The 25,543-nt window shown below is 47.1% G+C and overlaps 1 long non-coding RNA gene across 2 annotated transcripts in view; it reads right to left on the bottom strand.

Annotated features, from left to right (window-relative positions):
- LOC144827361 (uncharacterized) overlaps positions 1–13,182 on the bottom strand; it is a 249,505-nt gene extending 236,323 nt beyond the window's left edge. For both annotated transcript variants that reach the window (XR_013610152.1, XR_013610153.1), the window contains exon 1: positions 13,094–13,182. This is a non-coding gene — a long non-coding RNA (uncharacterized LOC144827361). The remainder of the gene's footprint in view (positions 1–13,093) is intronic.
- Positions 13,183–25,543: the final 12,361 nt, after the last annotated feature.

Raw genomic sequence — 25,543 nt, 5'->3', positions numbered from 1 at the left:
GAGGGTCAGAGTGGGGGCTCCTTTTCAGGGGAGCTGGTCAAATCTGGAGCAACCAGAATCGCAAGTCGAATTTCAAGTTTCGTCGGCACAGGGGCCACAAGCCAGCTGGCAAGTGACCGGGCCAACGCGTTGAGCCAAAAGAAGCAGAAGGGCCCCACGCGGCACTCGTCGAGTGTGGAGGGCTGAACTTTGGTGCAAGAGTGGCTCAGGGTTGGGGCTTCTCAAACCCCGGTGTACAGCTTACGAGGGTCACTCGTGGGCTGCACGGTCAGCGTCTCGTGGTCTTTCCTAGATGGCGTGCCCCACGCTTCCGGTCGCCTTCACGGGTCTCAGCTCGCAGGGACTGTGGATCGGGCTCTTAGAAGGCAGGCAAGCTTGATCTCGTTGATCTCTGTCGCTCGAGTTCCGGCGTGAACTGCAACAAAGCAGACGTCGATGGCTGGATGGTGCCTGTTCGCACAGGGTGGTCACTCCTTGACCACAAGGGAGATTCTTCAGTCTTCTACGTCGAGTAGGATGTTGAAGGGTCCAGAGTTTCGTTTCGTATGTTTCATCAGGATAATCTGAAGTGCATTGGCACTGCTCCCAGTCTTATACTAATTTAGGGGGCTGGATTACCTGCTAGGTCCACTCCTATGGGTGGGACCCAGGAAGTGGGTGGATACACCCCCTTCCTTTGATCCAGGCCGCCCTGGCACGAGGGCTGGAGTGCCCCAGAACCGGTTTGGCCGGATTATGCAAGGGGCAGCCTTGTGCGCCCCAGGCAGTGTCTGGTTTCTTTCAAACCTCCCTGCTACAATCCACTATCTCCTGTCTGAGGGGTGTAACACATCCCTGCGACAGGAAACCCTTTGTCCAGGCCCCATTTGGATGAGTTTCGGTCAGCTTCAGGGGGTCAGACTCGTGTCTGTGGCAGAGGCATCCATGTTGTGGATCCAAGGTCCTTTTAGAAATTAACCGCATTTAAGTAAAGTAACATGTCTTACCCCTCTAGAGGGGTGGAATGCTATCCCTGTCGCCAGAACTGGCGAGGGGATAGTATTCCAAATCGTATGACACCTTACACGACACGTTTTGATAAAGCCAAACCAAAGTTGCTATATAACCGCGAGGATTATAATGCACTTAAGAGTATATGGTATGGCATTATCCTGAAACAGCTTAGGGAGTTGTTCCCGACAGCTGCAGACAGGCTCAGCTCATGCTAGAGCTCCATCTCACATTAAACCACGCACTCTGCCTCCAGGATTGATGAGGCCTTCCATAGAAGTGGCTCACAGGTTTATATGTGTCCAGAGATAGGTTTAGACATAGGTATACTATATCTAAGTAAGGGGTGATTACACCACCTTACCCCAGCTGAGTGATCAGCCAGTTGTGTCAATTTAAGAACCAGCCAGGGGTGGCAAAAGATATGCTGCAGCCCCTGGTAGGCCTTGGTGGCACCTATGCCCTGAGCACCTATAGTGCATGGTACAGGGGCTCACAAGGAGTCCATTTCCAATTGTGGTATGTACCTATAGCACATGTATTATTAATTTAGAGAGAGAACAGCAGGCTGGGGGTCTGATTAGTAGGCCCACAGCCTCAGTAGTCTAAAACCAGTGAAGCAAAAAGCAAAAATTTGGGGTGACCATAGGATAGCAGACCCTACTCTCCTACACAACCCCCCCCCCCCCCAACGCAGGGACATTAAACTAACCTTGACCAGATAAGTCTTCATGTTCTAAGTGGAAGTACCTGGAGAGACCATCTGCATTACCATGGTCAGTCCCTGGGCGGTGCTCCACTGTAAAGTCCATCCCCTGTAGGGAAATCGACCACCTGAGCAGTTTGGGATTTTCACCCTTCATCTGATTTAGCCACAAGAGGGGCTTATGGTCTGTCTGAACTAGGAAGTGAGTTCCAAACAAGTAGGACCTCAACTTCTTCAGGGCCCAAACCACAGCAAAGGCCTCCCTCTCAATGGCTGACCAACGTTTCTCCCTGGGGGTCAGCCTTCTGCTAATAAAAGCAATGGGCTGGTCTTGACCATCTTGATTAAGTTGTGAAAGCACAGCTCCCACCCCCAACTCAGAAGCATCTGTCTGTACAATGAACTGTTTGGAGTAGTCAGGACTCTTCAGGATAGGTGCAGAGCACATGGCCTTCTTCAGGTCATCAAATGCCTTTTGACAGCTAACTGTCCACTGAACCTTTTTTGGCATCTTCTTGGATGTAAAGTCATTTAATGGTGTCACAATGGACCCATAGTTTTTCACAAACTTTCTGTAATACCCAGTCAGGCCCAAGAAGGCTCTGACTTGTGTCTGGGTAACTGGAGGAGGCCAGTCCTGTATGGTCTGGATTTTGCTCTCCAGTGGTTGAACCTGACCCCCACCTACTAGGTGGCCCAGGTACACAACCTTACTCTGCCCTATCTGGCACTTAGTAGCCTTGATAGTCAGGCCTGCCTTTTGCAGGGCCTCCAAAACCTTCTTCAGGTGGATCAGGTGATCCTCCCAGGTGGAGCTAAAGACAGCAATATCATCTAGATATGCTGCACAAAAGTCATCCAACCCAGCAAGGACTTGATTCACCAACCTTTGGAAGGTGGCAGGTGCATTCTTCAAACCAAAGGGCATCACCACAAACTGATAATGTCCACTGGGGGTAGAGAATGCTGTCTTGACTTTTGACTCCTCAGCTAGTCTGATTTGCCAGTAGCCAGCTGTCAAATCAAATGTGCTCAGAAACGTGGCAGAAGCCAATCTGTCAATGAGCTCATCTGCTCTTGGAATGGGATGTGCATCTGTCCTAGTGACAGCATTGAGACCTCTGTAGTCCACACAAAACCTCATTTCTCTCTTTCCATCTTGGGTATGAGGTTTTGGCACAAGGACTACTGGGCTGGCCCATGGGCTCTCTGATGGCTCAATCACTCCAAGCTCCAACATCTTTTGCACCTCAGCCTTGATGCAATCCCTGACATGATCAGGTTGCCTGTAGATCTTATTCTTGACAGGCAGACTGTCACCAGTGTCCACCTCATGGGTGCACCAGTTAGTCTGGCTGGGTGTGAGTGAAAACAAATGCCAGTGGGCTTGCAGAACTTGTCTACAGTCCATCTGCTGCTGGTCAGTGAGGCTGCCTGCCAAGGCTACTCCATGAACTGAACCATCATCAGGGTTCTGAGAAAGCAGGTCTGGGAGAGGGTCACTCTCTTCCTCCTGTTCCCCATCTGTGGCCATGAGCAAGCTCATGTCCTCCCTGTCCACAAATGCTTTCAAACGATTCACATGGAGCACCCTGTGGGGGCTCCTAGGGGTTCCAAAGTCAACCAAGTAGGTGACTTCTCCCTTTTTCTCAATGATAGGATAGGGTCCACTCCATTTGTCCTGGAGTGCTGCTGGGGCCACTGGCTCCAGTACCCACACCTTCTGTCCTGGCTGGAACTCCACCAGAACAGCCTTTTGGTCATGCCAAGCTTTCTGTAATTCTTGACTGGCCTCCAGGTTTTTGGATGCTCTTTCCATATACTCAGCCATCCTGGAGCGGAGACCAAGTACATAGTCCACTACATCTAGTTTAGGCTTTTTGAGAGGTAACTCCCATCCTTCCTTCACCAGACATAATGGACCCCTCACAGGGTGGCCAAACAAAAGTTCAAAAGGGCTGTAGCCAACCCCCTTCTGTGGGACCTCTCTGTAAGCAAAGAGCAAGCAGGGTAAAAGAATGTCCCATTTCCGCCTAAGCTTCTCTGGTAATCCTTTTATCATTCCCTTGAGGGTCTTGTTGAATCTCTCCACAAGCCCATTGCACTGTGGGTGATAGGGTGTGGTAAACTTGTAGTTTACTCCACACTCCTTCCACATTGCTTTTAAATAGCTAGACATGAAGTTAGTACCTCTGTCTGACAATACCTCCTTTGGGAAGCCCACTCTTGAGAAAACTGCAATGAGGGCTTTTGCCACCACAGGTGCTGTGGTGGTCCTCAGGGGAATAGCTTCTGGATACCTGGTGGCATGATCCACTACCACCAGTATAAATCTGTTCCCAGATGCTGTTTGAGGATCCATGGGACCCACAATATCTATTCCAACTTTTCAAAGGGTACCCCCACCACAGGTAGTGGTATGAGGGGGGCCTTTGTTGTGCCACCTGACTTACCACTGGCTTGGCAAGTGACACAGGAGCGACAAAACTCCTTGACATTTTCTGACATATGAGGCCAGTGAAAGTGTGAAACAAGCCTGTCCCACGTCTTGTTCTGGCCTAAGTGTCCTGCAAGGGGAATATCATGGGCCAAGGTAAGAAGGAAACCCCTAAACTCTGTACCAGGCTTGGGGTCTCTAGCCTCTGAGTAAAGGAGTCCATCATCCCAATACACAGTATGGGTACCTTGGGCATCCCCAGCAGCCTCAGCAGCAGCCTGCTGCCTGAGGGGTTCAAGGGAAGGGCAATCTAATTGAGCCTGCCCCAGGTCTGCCCTTGAGGGTCCCCCTGTCCCCAGAAACTCAACCTGATCAGGTTCAAGTTCCTCAGAGACAGTCTCCTCTTGGACTGCAGAATCAGTTTCCTCTGAAACCTGATCCTCAACCTGGGGCAAGGTGGAAGGCTCAGCCTTTCCTCTCTTGCTCCTTCTCTTGGGTTGTGGTTGGTCTATTGTTCCAAGATCCACCACTGGTTCAGGAAGGCACTTCTTAGCCTGAGTCCTTGTCACTGCAAGGACATGTGCTGAAATCCCTAGCATTTCTGCATGAGTCCTGTACTCCACTTCTGACCAAACTGAGCTTTCAAGATCATTGCCTAACAGACAGTCTACTGGGAGGTCTGCACTCCCAACAACTTTCTTTAGGCCATCTACCCCTCCCCAGGAGAAGTTCACAACTGCCACACTATGGGAAGTAGTGGAGTTGCTTGCATTGGTCACTAGGTAACTTTCACCTAGTACAATTTGTCCAGGGTCCACAAAGTCAGGTGTCACCATTGTGACACTGGCACATGTGTCCCTGTAGGCCTGAGCCAGTTTCTCATTGATTAAAGGCGTCTGCCTATATTTGCCCAGGTTACTGGGACTCACTGTAGTGGACAAAGCTAGGCCCACATCATATAGGAGAACTGCCTGGGTAGGGATTCTGACTAGGCCAGATCCTACCTCAGTACCCAGGGTTAACCCTACTACACCCTTTGGCTGTGTTCCACCACTGTTAACTGTACTAGGGGGTGCAGGTGCTTTAGGAGCTGCAGCGGTGGGGACTGGATTTGTCTTGGTGCATTCACTGCCCCAGTGTGAAACTGATTTGCAGGTATTACACCAAGGCTTCTTTGGGCCATTATTCTTCTTTTTCTTGTTTCCATTTTGGGAACCACCCTCCTTATTACTAGTTTGGGGGCCTGAAGACTTCTGGTCCTTTTCTTTATCTTTCTGATTTCCACCCTTCTGGTCTGTTATCTTCTGGTCACCACCTTGGTTCTGGGGTTTCTGCTTAATCCTTGTTCTGACCCATTTGTCCGCCTTCTTTCCCAATTCTTGGGGAGAGGTCAGATCAGAGTCAATAAGGTATTGATGCAACAGCTGGTTTGTACAGTTATTAAGGATCTGTTCTCTCATGATAAGATTGTACAATCCTGTATAGTCTGAAACTTTACTTCCCTGCAACCAACCCTCCAGAGCCTTAGTGGCACAATCTACAAAATCAGTCCAGTCTTGAGTCTGTGCTTTTTGGGTGTCTCTGAACAACAACCTGTATTGCTCAGTGGTTAGGCCAAACCCTTCAATAAGAGCACTCTTCAAGACACAGTAGTTTTTGGAATCCTCAGGTCTAACTGTGATGAGCCTGTCCCTCCCTTTCTCTGAAAAGGAGTACCATAAAATTGCAGCCCACTGATCCCGAGGAACCTGCTGTACCATGCAGGCTCTCTCAAGAGCAGTCATCCATTTGTGGATGTCATCCCCTTCCTTGTAGGGGGCCACAATTTTTGTCAGGTTTCTATTATCATAGCTCCTGTCTTTTTCTCTAGGAATATTGCTGCCACCAGTGGCATCTAAGCCACACAATTTCTGCTCTCTTGCCAAGGCAAGTCTAGCTTGAGCCAAGGCTACCTCCTCCCTCTCTATTTGGAGTTTGACAGCCCTCATTCTGGCCCTATGTTCTATCTTCTGAGAGGCAGTCATACCTCTCCGAGATTCTCTTGAGGCACTAGAAATATGAGAGTCCCCTGAGGGGGATCTCACTCTTCTGTTGCCTGGGAGAATGACATGGTGGGATCTGGGGAGGTGCTGGCCCTCTCCATTCCCAAGTAGGTTTAAGTTAGCCTGGTTAAGCCTGGCAACTACAACCTGGTTAACCCCTAGTTCCTGATCTTCAGGTTCTTCTAAGTCTGAACCATCCTCCTCCTCTTCCTCCTCTTCTTCTTCCTCCTCTGGAGTGGGATCAGTTACAGGGGGGTTCACTCCATCTCCTGACTCTAAGGGAACTGCATTCGCCTTTTCTAAGTCATCCTGTTCTAGAATGGCTATCAGGGAAGGACTGGTGGGACTTCTGCCCCTTTTTAACCCTCTTGAGATGCACAAGGCAACCAAGTCTTTGTGGGTTAGCTTGTCATAGCTGGAAGTTGCCTGGGTAAGGTCAACTGTCACAGGAGCAGACCCTGAGGCTTTTCCTGTGTCAGACATGACTCTAGTGTGGTGTAAGTGATGCACCTACCTACACTAAGTGTTTCCCTACTGTACCTTGCTAGTGAGTTGTAGTCAGGGTGTGCTAATCCCTTTAATCTACAACTACTAAGTCCAGTAGAACTTAATATGCTAAGCTTTTGATTTATATGTACCTAGAGGTACTTGATGTGATCTTTCAATTTGATAAAAGATTGCAATGGTAAAACAACAGCAAGCTCAAATCCGCACCGCTGCTCACCAATGTGAGAAGTTGGCCTGATAGGTGATGTTTCCAATTCTGGAACCACCTGTTATCAGATCAAACAATCCCTTATGGTGTCTGGTTGTAAGTGAACCTTATTAGACAAGCTATCCTAGGGGTAGCATGGACTAAGCAGCCTAAAGGCTTAACTTAAGAGGTCGTGTTAAGCGAGCTGTTTTACCACATACAATCCTGTAATATCAAATGAAAGGACACCACACAAGTATATATTATAGAAATATATGTATTTATTACTAAAAACAATCCCCAGTATTCTTTATGGATAAAGGGGCACAAGCGTTAAATCAAAAGCACAGTATAACATACAAAGTTGCACAAATATGGATGAGGGCGAGGAGCCACTCAGACCATATACTAAACAAGTGGTATAAGAGATACCAATCAAACAGTGGTTAGGCCTAGGGCCTAGGGAATCGCTGGGAGCAGTCGGGACAAGCAATGCTGAAGTCGGGAAAAGCCCGCGGGATTCGGGTGCAGTGCAGAAAGCGCACGCATGCACCAATGTTAACCAATGGTGCGTAAAAGTTACAAAGTTAAAGTTTAAAGACACTTCCGCTGAACCTAGAGGAACAAAACTTAAGACACAGACCCTAGAGGTGTGTACCAGTGTGGGAACACCGGCGTTGCAATGTTACCTCACCCACAGGAAGTGGTTGCACAGGGTCGAAGTTGAGTCGGGTTTCGTCACGCAGGCTCTTGGTGCTTGAAGCTGAAAGGGCTGCAGGCAGGGTGAAAGAGAAGTGTCCGGTGGAGTGCAAGGGTGGACTCAAGTGGAAAAGTACCTGAAAGCAGAGGGGACAGAGTCTGGGTCACTCAGCAGTGACCAGGGTGGAACCAGGACGGAACCAGGCAATGTCGGGCGCAATCAGGTGGTTGTCGAGGAGCTTCTCTCCACTGTCACGTGGGCTCTGGGGCATCTACGAAGTCCAGGAACAGGTCACGTTCTGTCCCACGCAGGCTCTCGCCGTCGGCGCTGTCGGCTTCAAGATTGGAGCAAACAACACTTGGCAAAAGCAATCCACGCGGAACCGGGAGATTGCTTCTCACTCAAACCAGGAGGGTCAGAGTGGGGGCTCCTTTTCAGGGGAGCTGGTGCAAATCTGGAGCAACCAGAATCGCAAGTCGAATTTCAAGTTTCGTCGGCACAGGGGCCACAAGCCAGCAGGCAAGTGACCGGGCCAACGCGTTGAGCCAAAAGAAGCAGAAGGGCCCCACGCGGCACTCGTCGAGTGTGAAGGGCTGAACTTTGGTGCAAGAGTGGCTCAGGGTTGGGGCTTCTCAAACCCCGGTGTACAGCTTCGAGGGTCACTCGTGGGCTGCACGGTCAGCGTTTCATGGTCTTTCCAAGATGGCGTGCCCCACGCTTCCGGTCGCCTCCACGGGTCTCAGCTCTGCAGGGACTGTGGATCGGGCTGTTAAAAAGCAGGCAAGCTTGATCTCGTTCATCTCTGTCGCTCGAGTTCCGGCGGGAACTGCAACAAAGCAGATGTCGATGGCTGGATGGTGCCTGTTTGCACAGGGTGGTCACTCCTTGACCACAAGGGAGATTCTTCAGTCTTCTACGTCGAGTAGGATGTTGAAGGGTCCAGAGTTTCGTTTCGTATGTTTCATCAGGATAATCTGAAGTGCATTGGCACTGCTCCCAGTCTTATACTAATTTAGGGGGCTGGATTACCTGCTAGGTCCCCTCCTATGGGTGGGACCCAGGAAGTGGGTGGATACACCCCCTTCCTTTGATCCAGGCCGCCCTGGCACGAGGGCTGGAGTGCCCCAGAACCGGTTTGGCCGGATTGTGCGCCCCAGGCAGTGTCTGGTTTCTTTCAAACCTCCCTGCTACAATCCACTATCTCCTGTCTGAGGGGTGTAACACATCCCTGCGACAGGAAACCCTTTGTCCAGGCCCCATTTGGCTGAGTTTCGGTCAGCTTCAGGGGGTCAGACTCGTGTCTGTGGCAGAGGCATCCATTTTGTGGATCCAAGGTCCTTTTAGAAATTAACCGCATTTAAGTAAAGTAACATGTCTTACCCCTCTAGAGGGTTGGAATGCTATCCCCGTCGCCAGAACCGGTGAGGGGATAGTATTCCAAATGGTATGACACCTTACACGACATGTTTTGATAAAGCCAAACCAAAGTTGCTATATAACCGCGAGGATTATAATGCACTTAAGAGTATATGGTATGGCATTATCCTGAAACAGCTTAGGGAGTTGTTCCCGACAGCTGCAGACAGGCTCAGCTCATGCTAGAGCTCCATCTCACATTAAACCACGCACTCTGCCTCCAGGATTGATGAGGCCTTCCATAGGAGTGGCTCACAGGTTTATATGTGTCCAGAGATAGGTTTAGACATAGGTATACTATATCTAAGTAAGGGGTGATTACACCACCTTACCCCAGCTGAGTGATCAGCCAGTTGTGTCAATTTAAGAACCAGCCAGGGGTGGCAAAAGATATGCTGCAGCCCCTGGTAGGCCCTGGTGGCACCTATGCCCTGAGCACCTATAGTGCATGGTACAGGGGCTCACAAGGAGTCCATTTCCAATTGTGGTATGTACCTATAGCACATGTATTATTAATTTAGAGAGAGAACAGCAGGCTGGGGGTCTGATTAGCAGGCCCACAGTCTCAGTAGTCTAAAACCAGTGAAGCAAAAAGCAAAAATTTGGGGTGACCATAGGATAGCAGACCCTACTCTCCTACATTGAGGTGTAAAGTAATGTTAATTAGTTAAACAGAAATGGTTTGAGCTGTTTTTTAAAACAAACATGATCCTGAATGGTGTGCAGAGTATATGGAAGAGAGTTCCAGGCCGTGGCAGCCCTAAAAGCAAGAGAGCTGCACCCCATTCTTTGGAGCGAACACAAGGTATCTGAGAAAGAAGCTGGGACGTTGACCTCAGTTGCCTAGCTGGGCTATAGAACATAAAACACTTCCTTAGATAGGCTGGGCCAGAAGTGTACAGAGTGTGGTGCCCCAAGACCAGCACTTTGAACTAAACACGTCCGGCGAAAGGCAGCCAGTGAAGTGTGCGCATATGTTGTCTAATGCTGCTTCTGATTGGGATATAAAAAAAAAAGCCTAGCCACAGCATTCTGGACTGCCCACAATTTGTTAAGAATGTAGCCCAGTACGCCAATGTACAAAGCCTTGGCGTAGTTGATACGTGACAGAATCAGCGCCCGAGTAACCGTTTTCTTGGCCGCCCTGGGAAGAAAAGAGAGACATTTCCTAAGGGATTTAAGTATCCCAAAGCAACTTCAGGCTAGCTTCTTAATCTGGGTCAAAAGGATAAGTTCTCTTCAAACCAGACTCCTAGGTTCATAACGGGTTGACCTGAAGATGATGGCAGGGGATAATCGGGTGGGCAGAATGTTTATTTAAACTGGGGAAGGAAATTCCTATAGAAGAGGATTTCCAAATTGTTTTTATTGCACTTTAGCTGTGCTGCAGAAAGCCAATGAAACACAGCTGTGAAACAGTTTTTTGCCTCTAAAGTGGAATACTAAGATTTGCCCCAAGTGAACAAAAGCTGGGTATCATCAGCGTAAGTCGCAATCTTGGCTCCAAGATCCTCCGCCAGCCAAAACAGAGGAGTGACGTAAATGTTGAAGAGAAGGGGGCTTTAGTAAGACCCTTGTGGCACTCCAGTGGTCACCAACGGAGGCCGGGATGCAAACGGAAGGAGCCAAACCTGTTGCGTACGACCCTCCAATAAGGATTTCAACCAACCCCAGGCAGTACCTGAAATACCTATGTCTACCAAGCGGGCCAAGAGCAGTGATTGGGGAACAGTATTGAATGCTGTTGAAAGGTCCAGATGCAGCCTTTCCGTCAGCATCCAAGCAATCCAGGATAGCTTCAGAGACTTCGACTAAAGCAGACTCAGTGCTATACGAGACTCTGAACCCTGATTGGGCTGGATGGAGTAAGCCCAAACTTTCAATATATTCGGTAAGTTGTTTATTGAGAGCCTTCCCACAATTTTTGGCCACACTAGGTAGGAGGGAAATAGGATGATAGCTCCCAGGGTCCGTTGGGTTCAGTGACAGTATTTTAAAGAGTGGCAGAATCTTCACCTGTTTCCATGCCACCGGGACAAGATCCTCATGGAAGTACAAATTAATGAGTCAGTTGACTTCAGGGTTGACTGACTCTGCTACTGAGGCAAGAAGCCCAACAGTGCAGGGGTCAGATGGAGAGCCTGATTTCAGGGCCATGTGAATCTTGAGTGAGTCTGGCAAATCAATAGGTGTAAAAGCCGCTAACGAGGCAGATGAAACAGGTAGAGCCTCCAAGGGCCTCTAAGGAGCCTCTAAGGGAGCTCCATATTCACCCACCTTCATCTTGATAATGGCTTTTTGAAGTCCAGAGGCTCAATCTGTTCAAATTTGCCTGTAGTCTACAGTCTTTTGAATAAGTAAAGACTCTTCACAGAAACTCATCTGCATTACATAATTTGCAACAATGCCCTTCCTCAGAAGCGTTGCATGGGTAGCAAGAAGTTACATGTTTGCATCAGCCAAAGCTATGATCTATTCAGTTCGAATTGTTGGTGGCATGTTTAGTTTTCAAACAGCATGTTTAGCATCCAGCCCCCAATGAAGATTTAGTAGCTGGGCTAGTCCTGGGCCATCTCTCAACATAAAAAATTGAAACTATTAGTGACAGGAATGAAAATAACTTGGCCTGGAAGAGGCTAAAGTGGAAAATGAAATTTTTCAAAAGACATCTGGAACAAAGTCCACGCACATCTACTGCCACACTCATGTAACCAATCAGTAGGAACATAAAACCCATAGTTTAGTGAAATAAGAGAAGGAGCAGTGGACAGTTTAAAATTCAGTGGTGATAACCAGAAGAAATATTACATTAGTAAATATGCAAAACACAGAAAATTTATAAAAAAGCCTGTTATTCAGAATTCAATAATCAAGCACACTGTAGCACCTTAGAACTGTTCACAATGCTTACAATTATACACTAAAAACGCTGTTTTTGAGTTCATATTTTTAATTGTTGGTCTGATGTTTGATCAACATCTTCCATGCTCTACAAGCGCCATGGTACGGGGAAGGCTGTTCTAGATCTGTATGTTAGAGACACTGTAAGTAATTTGTCTATGTTAATGTTTCACCTCTACAAATTACTATTTTATTCTCAATACTCAGTAGCTCATCTTGTTTTTAGTAGGTTAGTGATTTCTAAACCCTGAATATTAGTACATCCAGGGAAACCTTTCCTGGAACATCCACATTCTGCAACTCTAATACCAGAGCGTTGGGATGACTATAGATCCCATTTTACTTGCTTCAACAGCAGAATAGCTAATCCGCCATGAGCGAGTACCTTTGAGAGTTCCCATCCAGCTAGCGGATAAAAAACTTTAATCAAACCAAATTCCTTAGTAAACCATGCCTCTTACCTGCAAATTAAATAAAGATTTTTCAAGTCAGCCCTCTAATTGATACAGATTTTACCCAAAATCAGCAATTTGTAAACTCAGCAAAGGTACCTGAGCATTTAAGTAATGACAAATGTTATATTTTATCCATTACAAGCACAGCTTACAACCAGTTCCACCATGCAATGCTTTTCAGTTTTTCACCCACCCTCTCCAAGTGCAGTGGCTATAGCAGGCGTAGACCTTTTCTTCCATGGTTGCCATCATTCAAATCCACTATCTGTGATGCATTTTGTTTTTGGATTTTCAGTAAATTTACACCTAGTACACTTTCTGTCAAATACAGACCAAAGGACCAGCAGAAAAACATTCAAGACAAAGAAGGAGTAAGCACGACTTTCATTTAATACAATAAAACATTGTATGACCCAACGGGCTGCTGTACATCTCACTTGCAAAACGTCATCCCCTTGAATCACCCTCCTGACCAACATGTTCCAGGACACATCGGCTGCTTACAAAGATTGTCCTCTTATGTATTAAAACAGCTGAAAAGAACCTTTGCATAAAACTAGGTGATACCCGGGCACTGAGATAAAATGAAAAGAATGCAGAGTCGTAAATGCCTCATATACCATGCAAATATACCTGTCTCTAAATGTTGTTCTATACAAGCACATTGTCCCCAATATCAAGATCATGGTAACAAAGATACATTTTATAATTTTATGTGGCAATATGGGAAGGTGAGGAGGGCTGTGAAGTACCTGACACTGCCACAGGATCGAGGAGGGCTTGCAATTCCAAATATCGTATTTTATTATTGGGCCGCTCTACTGCATCAGATGACTTTTCTGTTGGAAACAGAAGTAGTAGTGAAGACAGGATGGAGAGAATTCCCACAATATTTGAACTTGCTATAGGGAAAGAGGCCTCTGAGTTGCTATTAAAACAACTAGAGCAAAGTTACTATAAAAAAGTTTGTTTTAAAACTATACAGAGTGCATGGAGGATATGGAATCAAGTATCAAAATGTATGGGAATACCTAGGATTACTCAATATACCCCCCGTGGCATGTATCGCTTTTTCCAACAGTAGTCTATGATGCTATAGGGAAGTATTGGGACAATAGAGGGGTGATCACAATTGGAGAGTTTTATGGGGGAGAACAACATGCCCAATTCTCTAAGCTCCAACATGATTTTGGAATAGCTCCCAATCACTTTTTTAAATTTGTACACATTAAGAGCATCCTTATGGCTTATAAACCAACTGTGAAAATTGACAATACACCTTTGATGGATCTTAGTAAATAAAAAATTATGTAGAATTAGAAGCATATATAGACTTTTGTTAATAGCACTGCCAGGCGATTTGGAAAAAAACAAGACGTCTAGGGCTGTGAAATTAGATAATCCCGATGTAGATACATACAGGAGCTTAGATCTTTCTGTTGAAATATTTTTATCTTCACATCTAAAAGCACAATTATATAAAACTATATTTAATCTTTATTTTACACCAGCTTAACTATTTATGTGGGGAAAAGGGCGGATGATAAATGTCCCAGATGTGAGGTAGGCTCTGCCAAACTGATTCATATGTTTTATGAGTGTGGGAAACTGATTCCCCTAAAACTAGGACTGCTTGGCTTATGGAAGAATCTATTTGGTATTAACTTTGAGCTGACCCCCACATTTGCAATCTTGGGATATGATAGCTCTTTCGGTCTTAATAAGGAACAAAAATATTGCCTTTTTCTGGGCACAGCTATTTTTAGAATAATGTTAGCAGCCCGTTGGAAAGACATAGAACCCTGGACCTTCCAGATATGGCTAGCCAGACTCTTTGGAGTTTGGAAACAAGAGGCAGCCATAAAAGCATGCAGGGGGAGGCAAGTCAGAATTTGAGGGCTAAAAATATGGGCATATATCTCGGAATGGAGCAGAGAAGCTAGGGGATTGGAATAGGCTGGAATTTATAAAATGCTACTAAAAGTTTTAGGAAAGAATTTGCAGCTAGATTCATGAACGAAAAATCGGCTCGCAAAGGGCCAGATTCGCAGAATCTGGCCCTTTGCAAGCGCAATTTTTGCATTTGGGATTCATCATTCACCCAAATTCATCATCGCAAATAAGGAATATCTCCCCATTCATTCCTATGGGCCTTTAGGCCCATAGGAATGAATGGGGAGTTATTCCTTATTTGCGATTAGCAATTTGCTTATCGCAAATAAGGAAGATGTAGGAATCGCAAAATTTTTTGCAATTCCTACATGAATCCCGTTTTGCAAGTCCTTAATAGCAATTCCTTATAAATCGCTATTAAGGACTCGCAAAACGGGATAATGATGAATCTAGCTGTTGGTGCCATATTTATATAAGCTATGTATCTTTATGAATTGTATTTTAATCAACTGCTATTTATTTCTATATACTACATTTTTTACATTTTTTACATTTTAATAGGTATGTGTATTGAATCTGACATTTTGGGTTTTTGTATTGTAACCAACTATTTTTATGAACTAATATGTCATTATGTATTATTGTAAAATGATCTACTCTGGGTATGATTAAAAAACAACAACAAAAAAAACAAAGATAAATGAGCCCAGGGTCAGTGAAAATAAGGAGGAAAACTGTCCCAGCAAGAGTTTACAGTTCCTCAGGTTGTTCTGGGGTCAGGGTAAGGGAGAAGTTGACATCTTTTACAGACCCATCCTACTCCCTCCTTAGCAAATAGAAGATCAGGCAGAGGTCCACTTTCCTCTTCCACCCCATTGTCTGTGAATATGACCATAATGACTTAGGACCTTTCATAGTTAGGTTTTGAAAAACTTACCATGAAAGACCCTTGCTGGGTTTCCTGGGAATCTTGAATTCCAACAGCTGGCCGACCAAGCCTTTTTTCTCCTTCACCTCATATGGCCAAGATCAGCGTTTCTGTAGAGCCATGCTTTTTGGCTAGGCTGAAACTCGGCCAGAGTGGCCTTTTAGTCATGCCACTACTTAATCATTTCCTATCTGGCTTCCGAGTACTCAGTGTCCTTCCTCCAGAAGCGCCTCATCTGAGTCCTGAGAGCCATCATGTAGCTGAATACCTCCATTGGGGATCTTCTTGGGAGCTTGCTCCCACTCTACATTTACAAGACTGAGGGGGTCCCCTAACAAGGTGGCCATACAGGAGTTAAAGGGGACTCAATCAATCAATAAGGGTTGGTAAAGCGGGCTACTCACCCGTGAGGGTCTCAAGGCGCTGGGGAGAGAAGGTAGGGCTGCTCCGGTCAGTCGAAAAGCCAGGTCTTGAGCGCCCGTTTGAAAGTGTGCAGGGTTGGCGAGCGTCTCATTTCTACTGAGAGAGTGTTCCATGCTGTGGCTGCGGTGTAGGAGAAAGATCTCCCTCCAGCTCTGCTTCTGTCGATGCAGGGGACCTCTGCCAGGGCGAGGTCGGCTGAACGGAGGTTCCTCTTGGGTGCGTGGAAACTCATTTGGTTGTTAAGGTATTTGGGTCCGATGTTGTTGAGGGATTTGTTGGCGTGTGTGAGTAGTTTGTAGGTGACCCTCTTCTCGACGGGGAGCCAGTGGAGTTCTTGCAGGTATAGAGTCATACTGAACCCCACTCCTTTCTATGATACCTCCCTGTATGCAAAAAGAAGGCATGGCTACAGGTGATCCCACTTCCACCTCAAGGGTTCTGATAAGCTCATGATCATTCCTTTAAGGGTCTTGCTGAATATTTCAAAAAGCCCATTGGGTGATAGAGTGTGGAGAACTTATAAGTTACTCTACTTCACACTTATCCCCTATTAACCTTATATACAGTGGCATAAAGTTTGTTCTCTTGTCAGATACTACTTCTAAGGGAAACCCCACCCAGGTAAAAAAAATCCCCATCAGGGCCCTGGCTACTGCAGGTGCAGTCACAGTCCTCAGATGTATAGCCTCTGGGTATCTACTGGCATGGCCCATCAAGACTATGAAGAACCTCCTGTTGTCTAGGGCAGTCTTGGGGTCCAGAAGCTCAAACATGTTGATGCCCACCCTTTTAAGGGGGTTACAGTGATATATGAGGAAACCAGGGGAAGTTTTAGCTTTCTCCCTGACTTTCTACTGGCATAGCAGGTAGTGCATGGCCTACAGAATGCATCTGAGGTCACCTTCATCAAGGGTCATTAAATGTGGATGACAAGCCTGGCAAAAGTATTGTCCTGCTCCAGATGTCCTGCCAGAGATATGTAATGAGACGGTCCCAGAAGGAAGGCTATGTAGCATCAGGGGATGACTAACACATGAGTTACCCTAGGGTCAGGAAGATTAGGCTTACTATACAGAAGGTCATTCTCCTAATAGATCAGGTTTTCTCCAGAGGTGTCACCAGCTGCCTGGGCCTCTTCCTGTCACCTGAGACCCTCATGGGTAGGGCACTCCTGGCCAGCCTTTTTGTATTCCTCATTAGTAGCCCCTCGCTCATCTTATCAACCAACCAGCTCAGGTAAGTCCCCCAGGGCTGCAAAGTACTCTCCTGTTTGTTCCAGGGTGTCACCCTCATGCTTTGTGGTCAGGCACACCGACTCAGGCAACACTAATATGTCCAGGTGGGACCTGAACTCCATCTCCTTCCAGACAGTCTGCTTAAGTCATTACCGATCAGACAATCCATTGGCATGACACAACTCAAAGCTACCCTCAAGGAATCAGTGATTCTCCACTTAAAGGGATCCAGAGCTAAGGGTAGTGACACTCACGATGTTCTGCTACCACAACTTGGTGGAACACATTACCTTATTTTATGATACCCGATGACAGCTTACAGTATTGATCCTGCAACTGTGTCCCTCGGAGCCTCCACTCTCAGCCCATTGATGGTGACCCACTTCCTCTCTTTGGAAGTATTAGGAGGCACGTGGGCTTTGGGTACAATCTCCTTTTCACTGAGAGACAGGAAGGTAACCTCTGCACTGCCCTCCATGTTAACTGGGACAAACTACTCCCCAAATGCTACACTAGCAAATCCAGGTGGCTACTCACCAGTGAGGGGATGCATCCTCTTTGGGCATCAGGCTTCTCACTTCAGGTGCCATTATCTATAGCAGTTATAACATTTGGGTTACATATCCCTGACTTCATTTCAGGAAACCCACACTGCTTTTAATCAGGTTGGGGCTGGGAAGACGTTCCCAGAGAACAGTATTGAGGGCCTTTAGAGAGCTCCTTTTTGTCTCCCCCCTCTTTCTTCTATTGCGGAGCCTGATTACCTTGTTGGGGGACTTGTGGACCCTGCTTCTGAGCCAGCAGTCCACCTCCTTAGCAACTGCCTTGAATCAGAGAGCTCACTGTCCACTATTTGTTGGCACAGCTATGGAAAACAATTGCTGAACATGTGTCCTTCTTTCAATCAAATTGTACAGCCCCTGGTAATCACCCACATCACTGCACTTTATCCAACCACCCAGGGCCTTGAAAAGTGATACACAAAATTGGGCAGCTCCTGGCTATCTCTAAACTTTTGCCTATTCTTCTCAAGGGTGAGCCCATACTTCCTGACAAGGATGTCCCTTGTGAGGGAGTACTACATTATGTCTCCCTTCCTTATGGCCAACAGTGCAACTGTCTCTTTTCTGGAAATGAACCTCCAGAGCCTGGTTCCTCAATTCTGCTCAAGGCACCATATTGTTGGGGATGGGATCCATGCTGTCTCTACTAGGCACTGGGGTGTTGCTGCCATCAGTACTGCTGAACTCTTAGTCTTGTTTTTGCTTTAAAGTCATGAGTCAACATCAATTTTGTCTTTCAGCCAACACTCTCTCAGTATCAGCTTTCCTCCTGGCTAGAGCAATCTCTGCCTCAGTCCCCCTGCCCCCCTCTCCTCCAAGGCCCTCTGGGCAGCATCCTTCTCAGTAGCCTTGCTGAGAGGGTAAGTCTTTTGCAGCCCTGCTTGCAGCAGCATCTTCTTTGACTACTTACATTTTCAGCTTGGCTAGCTGCAGCATAAACTCTGTTTCAGTATTTCTGTCCTCCAGTTCCTCAGGGGAAAGGTTGCAGGAAGAAATGCTGCTGCCTGCTATGGATCTTGTAGGGGACCTCAGTCCTATGGGTTCTTTCCTCTTAAGTCATGGTGATGAGATTTTCCTCGATCCTCCTCCTCATTCATGTCCTCCTCATCCTCCTCCTGAGCTGTAGCTTGTAACTGATGGGCCTCCGCCCAGGCTCTGAGGACCTTCTAGAGCTCCTGCTTCTTGCAGCTCTTGAGTGCTGGAAGCCCATTCTTGTGCAGAATCCCTTGAGTTCAGACACAGTGTAGCGTTCCAGGTTGTTGAGCTCACAGGTGCATAAAATCAGGTAGAATGGAAGTTAAATCTAATGTCAAATTATTTATATAGGATTTTAGAGTTACACAAAATCATTGAGTGGCACTGTACAAATACAAGTACTGGATACCACCACTGAACACCAATGTAACAAACCGGGTTATTGGTTGAGTGCGGTGAGTACTGGGGGGGTAGAATCTTTAGTTGCGCCAGCGGAAATAATCAGCTCTCTTTGTTTTTTAAACGAAGCAGCCCCTCTATGTTTAAAAAACATTGCAGATTAAACTTTATTCTGCAATACAATTTAAACACAGAGGGAAAGGTCCCTCTTCTAAACCCGTTTAAAACCACTGACTGTACTTATTGGAAATAAGCATGGGCGGATTTTGCGGATCCACGATTCACGGATTTGCGTATTCACGGATCGGCGGATTTGGGGCGGGGCTTCCATGCCAGGACCATCGTGCCAGATTGAACCCTGCCCTTCATATTTATTCAAGAAGACGCCACCGTTTTGTGCCATACCTCTACTCAACTGGATAATCAGTAAGTGCTACCTCGTTGGGTAAATGTATAGTGCTTTTACTACACTACAGCTACCTAAAGTGCCAGAGAGTTGTCTACAGCGACCAGGTGTGTGTTACTATGCAATCGCGCCGAAGGGCGCAGGGGTCCCTTGAGTGAGCTATCATAGTGGGTAAATGGCGGGAAGACGGTGCACACCACGAGGGTGTGGGCGGGGCCAAACAGACGGGGCTTCCATGCGAGTGCACATGCCTCTTGTGTGTATAAAAGGTCAGAGACCGATCAGAGCAGCAGATGAAGATACAGAAGCTCCTGGCCACAGGAACAGCACGAGGATTGCGCTCGTGAAAGTCAAGGATGCAAAGGCCTCTGTCCAGCATCACAGCTGATTTCCGATGGTATATTTGGGAAGAAGGCACATCTGCCCAGCCTTGACAACGCTCACGATTGTTTTTTGGGCCATGAATGAGTCACTGAATTTAAGCTTCAACTAGGGCACATGCTTAATTGATATCTGTAAGTGCTTGCGGTTGAGGTTTAATTTTTGTGCCAGGACCGTCGTGCCAGAATGAACCCTGCCCTTCATATTTATTCAAGAAGACGCCACCGTTTTGTGCCTGTTGTAACTAATTTACGATGGCGCCGGCAAGCTGCCAGCGCCATCCTAAAATAGTTACTAAATTAGCTTCAACAGGAAGCTCTAATAGATAAAATAAAGCAGGCGCTCGAGCACCTGCTTTATCTTATCTATTAGAGCTTCCTGTTGAAGCTAATTTAGTAACTATTTTAGGATGGCGCTGGCAGCTTGCCGGCGCCATCGTAAATTAGTTACAACAGGCCAGCAAGGCTTGAACTTTTGCCCCCGGAATCCGCCGCTCGCGGATTTGCGAATTCGCGGTAAATTCGCGGGAGTTCGCGGATCGCGAATTTACCGAAAATTCGCAAAATCCGCGAGCGTAACGGATTTTGCGCTCATGCTTAATTGGAAACATCCATTACAACACAGTCATTACATGGCACTGCTTTTACAATGCAACTGTTACAACGCAACTGCCTTTACATCGCATGCCATTACAACGCATACCATTACAACGCATGTCACACAATGCATGCTATTACAATGCATACCATTACTACGCATACCATTATGGCGCATGCCATTGCAACGCATTATAAGGTAAGTAATGGAGATTTTTAAGTTTTAGGGTAGGTATGGGTTTTGGGGTAGTTGGAAATAGTAATTTTTACCGCTGTGTTATCCAACACTTTCCCTAGTTTTGCACTCACTGGAGTGGGAATAGTCATTTATTTTTTACCCCTACACTAGCTAACACTTTCCCTAGTGTTGCACTCACTGGATCGGGAATAGTAATTTTTATCCCTACATTATCCAACACTTTCCCTAGTATTGCACTAACTGGAGTGGTAATAGTAATTTTTACCCCTACACTATCCAACACTTACCGTACTGTTGCACTATAAGTATTTTGCGTTGTAATGGTATGTGTTGTAATGGTATGCGTTGTAATGCATTGTAACGGTAGTTCTTAAAAATGCAATGTAATGGCATGTGTTGTAAAAACATGCGATGTAATGGTAGTTTCGATGTACAAAACGCATTGTAAAAGCATGGTTGTAATTGTTTGCGTTGTAACGTCATATTTTTGCACTTACGTGCATTTCTCTTGTTGACCTTACATTCTCTGAGTACGTTAGGGTGCCAAGAGGTATGCACAGCAGTGCATATCACTAGATGATCTTACATACCCTGCAATAATCCCTGCGGAGTTAGTAAGGGTGCTAGGGATATGCACTGTAGAGCATAACCCTAGGCACCCTTACACACTTTGCAGTGTTTACTGCATAGTACTTATGGGTGCCAAGGGTATGCACAGGAGTTCAAAATACAAAATGTACTTATAGTGAATGCCCCTTGGCGTTCTTACATATAAAGTCCCTGAGAGGTATGCACTGTAAGTGCATTTGGTATTTTGCAATGCTATTTTTTAGAGCAAATTGTATCCTCGCATCCATTTTTGGATGCCTACTCCACCCCGTTTCGGAATTTCACGCAATCTTGCAGAACTTTACTGTAATTCTGCAGAATTCCACAGAATCAAATTCTGCCTAGTCCACCCAGCACTAGTGAGTACCCTTCTGTCAGGGGTCGGTGGGGATTGAACCTGCGGGCCGCCTGTATCTCTAAGGCTAGACGGCCGCTAGCGGAACTACATTTCCCAAAAAGGCCGCACTAAGAACTACCGTTCTCAGAGGGCCTAGCGCGGAGCATGCGCATGCCTCTGATTGTTCAAAAGGAATGCGGAAACAACAACCGGCATCGGATATTCAGCATCCGTACTAGCTGATCTCTACGGAGCTCCCAAGGTGAGAGACGGCGCTCAAGGATCTTTCGTGGGTTATTCATCGTGTGTAGGTAAGGTGAGCGGCTGCTCCCTCTCGGCTAGAATTCCCGAGCCTAGTCTTGCTTGAGACATTTCATGTTGTTCCAGAGCCGGGCAGTGTAGGGAAGACACCCACTGTAGCTCGTTTCAAACATTGCTTTACAGGCCTTGCTCGAGTTATTACCAGGAGCGAAGGAACGAGTGGCATTTTCAGCCATTGTCTATTATTGTGCCCTCCGTTGAGGAGTGCCGGGATCGGCACTCATGCGGGGGACGGTAAGACCAAGAAACAATATCATTCTAGATTAATTCAGAACTCGAGTGGCATTGTCGGCCACTGCTTAGCACAGTGCCCTCCGTTGGGGAGTGTCGGGACCGGCATTCATGCGGAGGACGGTGCAGTTATAGTTTCATTACTTCTTTATTTACGTTATGCAGGGTGACCTTAACCCGGTAACTGTCTTCCTTTGAACTTCCTTATTGACTTACCTGATTTAATTATTTTGCTTTCAATAAATCTGATTGCACGATTCAAAGGTTCTCTTGTACTTCACTTGTTGAACATAAGTGCTGCATATAGTGGTTCCATGAATACAACCCGATCCTGAGGTCTGCCAGGGATTACAGAATATCCGACCTTACTTACTTAATCACCCTGCCGGTCGGGTTAAGGAACCATGGCCACTATGGACGACGTCTTGGCCGCCTTGCTTGACGTCCAGAATGAATTGGCCGCATCTAGGCAGGAAACTGCTGACCTAAGAGCCAGGATGGACAACATGCAGAGGAACCCGTTTAATGCTGGGGCACCTCCTGCTGTTCAGCCAGCTGCGGTGGTGTTGGAGATGCCAGTATCCATACCGCTTGCCACACCTGAGAGATACAGCGGAGATTCTAGCACGGTTCAGGTGTTTTTGACACAGGTGGCCCTGCATTTCTCGTGCAAACCGAAATCCTTTCCTACCAACCAGGCAAGAGTCGCCTTTTTGATTTCCTATCTGGCGGGGAAAGCCGCCCAATGGGCAGTGCCCTTAGCAAGACGTGACAACCCTCTTCTTCACGACTGGGAAGCCTTTCAGGAGGAGTTTGTGAAGGTGTTCGATCGAAGAGCTGATTCTTACACAGCAGATAGAGAACTGCTAGAATCGCGTCAGGGCGGCAACAGTCTGGTCCACTATCTGAATTCGTTTCGACGCTTGATCCCTGAAACCAAGTGGCCTACGGCAAAGCAAGTGACGCTCTTTCATCAGGGTTTGAGCGAGGAACTGAAAGATGTAATAGCTCAGATCGACCCTCAACCCGCAACTTGTGAGGATCTGATTAGCCTGGTCCTACGCTTGGACCATCAGTGGAGTAAGCGCCGAGGTGATGGCAAGAAAAGAGAGAAGACCTTGCCAGTGTACGGACAACAGGGGGCCGTGGAACCCCAGCCTCCCCTCGGACAGAACCAATGGACATTGGGGCAGTTAGAGCCAGCCTTACGGCCACTGAGAAGGAGTGACGCCGGAAACAAGGGCTGTTTTTATACTGCGGCAAGAAGGGCCATTATGTACGGGAGTGTCCGGTTAAACCAAGGACAGGTCGTTCCCGAGTCAATAGGATGGCCACAGCGACCGTGGACATAGGGGCGGGAAACTGATGGACTCCCAGAACAAAGAAGGGGATTCTAGGAGTCGCAGTTATATCCCTTCCTTGCTACGCCTCACACCAATGACTCTTAGACACCTGTTTTTAAATATCCAGATTTTGATTCGGACCGATTGGGTTCCGGTGGTGGCAATGATAGACTCAGGAGCCACTGGACTCTTCATGGATATGAAAGAGGCACATCGTATAAACGTTGTTCTTCTCCCCAAGGCATTCCCGGAGGACGTCTATGCGGTGGATGGGCGCAGGTTGCTCTCGGGGCCCATTAGTCACCACACGGTTGAGATTCCAGTGGGTTATGGAACACAACACAGAGAAATTATTGACTTTAGCATCATAAGTGCGCCCCAGTATGGAGTCATACTGGGGTTACCTTGGTTACGGAAGCACAACCCCTCTATTGACTGGGTGTCCCAGGAAATGCACATGGAGTCCCCATATTGTCTACAACATTGCTGCAATTCACCGGATCGTCCCGTACTGGCACCAGACACAGGGCATATGGTAGACACAGCAGCTGAGAAAACAGTTATTCTTCCAAAGGAATACCAAGTATACAGAGAGGTATTTGATGACACCCAAGTGGAAGTGCTCCCTCCACACAGGATCTATGATTGTCAAATCGATCTGGTTCCTGGGGCTAGTGTATCTAGCGGAGGACTGTACGCATTATCTGAACCCGAGAACATTCATTTGCGCACATGTCTGGACAAATTGCTTGGTCTTGGCTTTATACGGCCTTCTAAATCTCTGGCGGCATCGCCTCTGTTTTTCATTTCTAAAGCCAATGGGGAACTTCGCGCATGTGTGGACTTCAGGGCGCTTAATGCTATCACGGTGAAGAACCGGTACCCTTTGCCGCTCATCAATGTGTTATTGAAACAAGTGAGGACGGCTAAGGTTTACACCAAGCTTGATCTCAAGGGAGCGTACCATCTGGTCCGCATGCACAGCGGGGACGAGTGGAAGACAGCGTTCAAAACCAGGTTCAGGTTGTTCGAATACCTGGTGATTGCGTTTGGGCTATGTAATGCCCCTGCGGCCTTTCAATATATCCTGAAAGACATGCTGCGTGAAATCTTGGACGTTTACATTGTGGTGTATATTGATGATATACTGGTGTACTCCAACAACATGGTGGAACACATTCGGCATGTTTCATCCGTCTTGCAGATCCTCAGGGAGAATCTGTTATTCTGCAAACTCAGCAAGTGTGACTTCCATGTCATAACCTTGGAATTCTTGGGAGTCATGTTGAGCCCCGACGGACAAACGATGGCGTAAAGAAAGGTCAAGGCCATGGTGGAGTGCCCCCCCCCCTCGGAGCATAAAGGAGGTGCAAAGCTTTATTGGCTTTGCCAATTTTTACGGACGGTTCATTGATGGGTTTTCTGGGTTGGTGGCTCCCATCACCCATCTGCTGAGGAAATCGCATGCCTTTCTTTGGACCCCCGAGGTACAAGACGCCATCCTTGCTCTGAAGAAGGCATTTGTGACCGCTCCTGTTCTTGCTCACCCTGACCCTGATCGGCCCTACGTTGTTGAGGCAGACGCTTCGGAATTGGCCGTGGGGGCCATATTATCGCAGAGGAATCCTGTATCGGGTCTGCTCCATCCGGTGGCATTCATGTCTAGGAAACTGAACGAGGCTGAGAGGAATTATCACATCGCCGAAAAGGAGCTGTTGGCCATCAAGGACGCCTTTGCTGAGTGGAGACATCTACTGATGGGTGCCAGACACGTGGTCTCCATATTCACCGACCATAGGATTCTCCAGTTCATGACGGCAGCCAGACAGCTCTCTCCCCGTCAGATGAGATGGATGCTTTTCTTCTCTGGTTTTCATTCCACTATCACGTACAGGCCTGGATCAGAAAACAGGAAGGCGGATGCTCTTTCACGCCAGTCTTCGGTCACGTCGTCTCTTCCCGCACCTGTTAGATCCATCATACACCGCACGGTAGAGGTGGGGGCGATCCAACCAGGGGACTTCCTCCGAGGGGTTCAACGGGGTATCCTCTCTTTTGCATGGAAAACATGGCTGCAATGCCACAAGGAGTGGCAGGTCAAAGATGGGATCCCGATTAAGGGCCGCTGCATCTTGTTGCCCACATCAAGGCTCAGGAAACAGGTGTTTCGTTGGTGTCACAAATCACCCTGTGCAGGCCATTTGGGATTGGAGAAAACTGTTGACTACATTTCTCGTCAGTTTTGGTGGCCGTTGTTAAGGACTGACGTAAAAGAATGGGTTGTTTCCTGCGACATCTGCTCCACTATGAAATCTGATCACCGTCGTCCACAGGGATTGCTGCAACCTCTTCCGACCCCCTCA

This window comes from Lissotriton helveticus, chromosome 4_1 (genome assembly GCF_964261635.1).
Source record: "Lissotriton helveticus chromosome 4_1, aLisHel1.1, whole genome shotgun sequence".
Lineage (NCBI taxonomy): Eukaryota > Metazoa > Chordata > Amphibia > Caudata > Salamandridae > Lissotriton > Lissotriton helveticus.
Note: the sequence above shows the minus strand (reverse complement) of the source record. Positions and strands in the feature narration are given on the sequence as shown.